Source organism: Cetorhinus maximus, chromosome 11 (genome assembly GCF_964194155.1).
Source record: "Cetorhinus maximus chromosome 11, sCetMax3.hap1.1, whole genome shotgun sequence".
Classification (NCBI taxonomy): Eukaryota; Metazoa; Chordata; class Chondrichthyes; order Lamniformes; family Cetorhinidae; genus Cetorhinus; species Cetorhinus maximus.
This window is the reverse complement of record NC_135889.1, coordinates 95,748,051-95,754,203: the sequence shown is the minus strand read 5'-3', so window position 1 is coordinate 95,754,203 and position 6,153 is coordinate 95,748,051.

Sequence of the window (6,153 nt, the reverse complement as noted above, 5' to 3'; positions counted from 1 at the left end):
CCTTGTCTAGTGAAAGGATGCAACTGACAGGAAAAATGACTAGGCCAGGTCTCTTTTCAGGTGGAAAAGTGAAGACCTGGTAAGGGTCTTTAAAATTATGAAGACCGATACGAAGAAAGTGTTTCCAATAGTGAATGGGCCCAAAACAAGGGAGCATAAATATAATGTAGCCACTAACAGATCAAATAAAGATTTTAGGAGAAAGTTCTATACAGAAAGCGGTGAGAATTTTGAACTGGATGTCACATAATTAAGGAGGATTTTCATGTATGCATGAGTATACATGGAGTGATGTGGGAGCAAGAGTGAGAAGAAGTACTAAAGCGGGAGGAGGCTCATGTGGTTACCAGTTGGGCTGAATATCCTGCCTTCTTTGCTAAGAATTTTATGTAATTGTACCTGCAATTGTATAGTACAACACCTAAACATAGGAGTTTTCTACACTGAATAGCTGATCAGCAATCATTTTGCCTTTGTCACCATTTAACTGACTAATTTGCTGCTGCAAGGTTATTAAATATTCATTACAATAAGATTGGTGCAATTGCTTAGTTTTCTGCCATCAGTAGAGGCATCAGAATATAACAGTTCCCCTGTATATAAACAGCACACACTTTGGCAGTAGATTGCTCTATCATTAAAATAAATGTGCTCAAGTTTTTTTGGAAGACCATGGAAGTCATCCCATTGAAACTATCATCACATTGTTTGGGCTCTGACTGATGGCCATTGGTACTTCATGAAATTTTCATTACATGTAGCAATGAGAGTCAACTGACTATTTGAATGAGGAGGCTAACAGCTGACCCCTCCAACTTTAAAGCATGCATGCTTCCAGTAAGGTGACTGATGGAACCCTGGCTGATTTCCCCTCCTCTAATGCAGGTGCACTGAGATCAATTGCATTGCTCCTGCCACCTGGGGTGAACAGGTAGCATTTAGTGCTTTTATGTATAGTGAAATACCCCAAGGTGCATCACAAAAACAGTATCAAACAAAATTTGACACTGAGTCACAAAAAGAAATATTAGGACTGATGGTTGATATGTTCAATGGTTTAATTAACCTAAGTTTGATTGTTGCTCTGGTTCACTGATCCTTGTACACTTGCTCGATTGCATAAGCCCGTGGATGGCACTAGAGAGTTAAGTAAAGATACAAGAGTGTGAATGTCCTGGAAAGAATTAGGGATCTAGCAAAGACTATGTGTGTTAGGAATTTTGTAAGTGCTCTAAGTTTAAAGATTGTAAATAAAGATTTAGAACTACAGTCATGGTCGCATTGTTCTGAGCAACCCTGCACAAACATAACAAAAATTGGCCACAAGGATGGTTGAGAAAAGTTTAACTTTACCAGCTCCAGAACTATTTCTTTAATCACCGGGAGACCCTCCCATGTCCTGGGAGTGATGGATTTCAGGTTTCAAGACATATTTGCTTGCTACAGGGATGGACAGTCCGGGTGTATCAGCGATCCACAAGAAAAAAATACTTGTGCATTGTCTCAGAACAGAAGGCCAGCGAATATTCAGGCAGCTCAAAGAAGATATGCCTACATTTGATATCGCAGTAAGCGCTCTCGAAAACCACTTCAGGCCAAAGAAAAGTGTGATGTTTGAACAATAGACATTCTGTCAGAGACCCCAAGGAAATGATTTGCCCATCAAGCAAGATGTGGCAGTGTTGTGGAAATTGGCTTCTACATGTAAATTTGATACGCTAACCAATGAACTAATTCATGACCAATTAATTGCAAAGACTTCAATTCCACAAATTAGGGAGTGTCTCCTCATGGAGGATGATGATCTAACTTTGGGAAAAGCTTGGGCTTTGGCTGTCCAAATGGTTTCTGCCATATTAGATTCAAAGATGTTACACAGCAAGGCATCTTTAGACTCAGGCCTGAAGTCACAGCTTACCCAACCAACTCAAGTGCACCAGTTACAGACAAGTAGATCTCAGCAATCTCATCAACATATGCCCATCATGGTCAGATACCTTCAACACAGATCTCAAATTGTGTAATTGCTCATCCAGACACAACACCATGGGCAGAATTTTGCCCTTGGCGTGCAGGCTCAGCGAGGGCGGTTGGGGGTGGTCAGGAAGCTGACCGCTGCCCACGATGGGGTCCGGAAGGCAATTTCACGCTGGTGGGCCAATTAAAGCCCGGCCTGTATGAAATGCGAGCAACAGCGCTTAACGCTGCCTGTGTGGACGGGGGGAGGAGTGCGAGCTGGGCGAGTGTGACATTCGCGCATGTGCACGAGTGCGGTCTACATAATCTCCCTGAGGCACAGCGCTGCCTCTGAGAGATGAAGATATATGAAAAAATAATTTTAAAAATAAAAATGTGATGAAACATGTCCCCTCATATGACTCTTTCACATGAGCAGGGACATGTTATTAATGAAAAATTAAAGTTTTCATTTTATTTTTAGTTGCTTTTGGAGGGGCAGCAAAAAATTTATTTAAATTAACTTTTGATGGCCTTAATAGGCTTTTTGATTGTTAGCGGGCATGTTGCCAACTCTGGCACGAGCCCGCCGACTGAAATATCGCGCGAGTGCACAATGACATCGGGACGCTCACCCGACATCATCGCGCGTCTTTTTATGCTCGTTCGAGACGGACACGCGCCTGCCCACCGAGCTAAATATTTCACCCCATGTCAAGCCCAAGGGAAAAGGTGCAACTCATGTTTAAAGTGGAATCACTTTGCAAAGATGTGTAGGTTGTCAAAGAAGACTTCATCAGTATCGCATATGGAGGAGCCTTTTCCTGGGAGTAAGGTACAGCTCGTATATACCATCACCAAAGATAAAGCACCAGGCCACTTTATGGAGCGCTCAGTCAAGGACAAACTCTACAAATCCAATCTTTGTGGAAAAGGATTTACCCACATAAGTGGGTACAAGAACCACAAAAAGACACACACAGTAGGGAAACCATTCCAGTGTGTGTTATGTAAGGCTTTGTTTCAGATTCTCTTACCCCTGCAGAGAGATCTGCTGATATGCAACAGTGAACAAACTTTCAAATGTGATCTATGTGATAAAGCCTTTGTGGCTCCCTCTGTGCTTAAGAGTCATAAAAAGACAGAAACAAGAGAGTCAGTTTGTCCATATTTTGGTCAGATATTTGTCAGCAATGGAACATTGCATGTTCACATTTGGTTAGCGCCTTACCAGTGTCCCTACTGTGACAAAGCTTTCAGCAAGAATGATGGATTAAAGGTGCATATTAGAATACATATGGGACAGACCTTACCGGTGCTCAGAACCTTCACTGCACTCCCTCTATGGCAAGTATGTCCTTTCTTAGGTAGGGAGGCCAAAACTGCATGCAATACCCCAGGTGTGGTCTCACCAAGGCCTTGTAAAACTGCAGTAAGACATCCCTATTTCTGAAGTCAAATCCTCTTGAAATGAAGGCCACCATACCATTTGCTTTCCAAATTGCTTGCTGCACTTGCCTGTTTACTTTCATTGACTGGTGTACAAGGACACACAGATCCCTTTGTACATCCATATTTCCCAATATATCACCATTTAAACAACACTCTGCCTTTCTGTTTCTCACACCAAAGGACATAACTTCGCATTTATCCACATTATACTGCACCTGCCATGTGTTTGCCCACACACATAACCAAAATCACCCTGAAGCCTCCTTGCATCCTCCTCACAACTCCATCCAGCTTTGTGTCATCAGCAAACTTGGAAATATTGCATTTGGTTTCCTCATCCAAGTCATTTATACATATCGTGAATAGATGGGGCCCAAGCACTGATCCCTGCGGTACACCGCTAGTCACTGTCTGCCATCTGATAAAAAAACCCATTTATTTCACTCCATTCCCGGTCTGTCAACTAATTCTCAATCAATCCCTTGTGCTTCAATTTTGCCCACCAGCCTCTTATGTGGGACCTTATCAAAAGCCTTCTTGAAATCCAAATACACCACATCCACTGGTTCTCCCTTATCTATTCTACTATTTACGTCCTCAAAAAACTCTAGTAGATTAGTTAAGCATGATTTCCCTTTCATAAACCCATGCTGACTTTGTCTAATCTCATTAATGCTTTCCAAGTGTTCTGTTACGTCTTTTATAATAGACTCCAGCGTTTTCCGCACGACTGATGTTAGGTTTACTGATCTGTAATTCTCTGCTTTTTCTCTCCCTCCTTTTTTAAATAGTGGGGTTATATTTGCCATCCTCCAATCTGTAGGAACTGCTCCAGAGTCTATAGAATTTTGGAAGATGACCACCAATGCATGCAATATTTTCAGGGCCACTTCTGAGTCCATCCGCATTCTGTCTGATGTCACAGATCTGACATGCCAGATCCCAGAGGTCACCTTGGGAAGGTTGACGAGCACCATGGATATCTTGGTCCAGCAGGTTTTTCCAGATTTGCTCTTGGTCCTGGACTCCATGGCCACACACCTTAGTGGGCACCATCAAGATGTAGGCAACAGGGGGACAAGGCACCTTGACCTTTCTCCAGGTGCAGCATCTCCTCAAACAATCAGGGCTCTTGGGCACCCACAGAGAGGGTGAGCATCAACCAGACACACCAGGGGCCTTCACTCAGGACTTCACTCCAAGGGTGTCAAGCCTCTCTGATTCCCCTCTGCCTGTGACCCCATCCACTCCAGCTGCTTAGGCCGAGGAGGATGCATCTGCCTCTGAGCACTTCTTCCTCATGGAAGACCATCATGTGAGGGCAGCACATCAGCCTTGATTGATTATTGGCACTTGTGTGTCCTATGTGGTGGTGGAAAAGACATGGACATGAGCAGGAGATCCCTAACCATGTCTTCATTTCACTGGTCGCTGTAGTTTCTTATTTATGTGACAATGACTGCTGCAAGTCACTTCTCGCATCACTCTCTTTGTTGAGTGGCCTCTCACTTCCCAGAGCGAGCGCATACAGAGGACACTTTGTAGAGATCATGGCCTGGTGAATCATGAAGCCAGAAGGTGCAAGTGTCAATGCTGGACTAGTTCTCGATGTGAATGGTTGGAAAATCCTTCAGATAAAAGGGAATGGCATTGAGGGCCAGGAGGACTCTGCCATCTCCTGTCGCCCTCACTTTACTCCTCCTGGAATCTGGCAGCAATTAAGGTGTCACGGGCACGTCTCCCATGTCTTACTTTCTCTATGGCGTTGTCGCCCTCAAACTGACCCTCATCACCATCCTGAGGTTCCTGGGACCCTTTGTCTTCATCCTCCAAATGGCTCTCATCCTCCTCCATTTCACCCTCTGGCAAAGGATCACATCTTAGCCATGCCAGGTTGTCAAGGCACAACGCACTGCGATGATGCGTGAAACTGTATCGAGAGTATACTGTAGTGCGCCACCTGAGCTGTCCATACATCTGAATCCCAATAGTTTGCTCTATTAGGGTTTGTGTGGAGCAGTGAACAGCATCATATGTCTCCATGACATGACCGTGAGGGTGGTGCATTGGTGTCATCAGCCAACGTTTCAGTGAGTACCCCTTATCCCCAAGCAGCCGTCATTGCAAATGTTCCTGCCCTTTGAAAATCTCAGGTACCTGGGAGTGACTCAGGATGTATGAGTCATGGCAACTCCCAGGTTACCTGGCACAAACATGCATTATGTGCTTCTGATGATCACACACCAGTTGTATATTCATGGAATGGTAGCCTTTGTGGTTTATAAATATTAGGGGCTGCTGCCAAGGAGCTCTTAAAGCCATATGTGTACAATCAATTGCACCCTGTACTTTTGGGAAGCCTGAGATTGCCACGAAGCTGGTGAACCTTGCAGCCTGGCTATCTTCGTCCAGAGTAAATCTCACATACTGATGTGCTTGCTGTAAGTGGCATCTGTGACCTAATTTATGCATCTATGTGTTGTGGACTGTGAGATGCTGCAAAGGGCCCTGTGGATCCCTGGAATGACCCACAGGCAAATAAATTGAGCACAATTGTCACCTTTAAAGCCAATGGCAGGGGATACCCTCCACCGCCAAAGGGCGTCAGGTCTTCACAAAGAATGTGGCAGATGTGTTCCGCCATAGCTCGGGACAAGTGCAGATGTGCCCAGCACTGTCTCTCACTCATTTGTAAATAGGAGAATCTTCTTCAGTATACCCATGGTCCAACGATTCTCCTCTGTT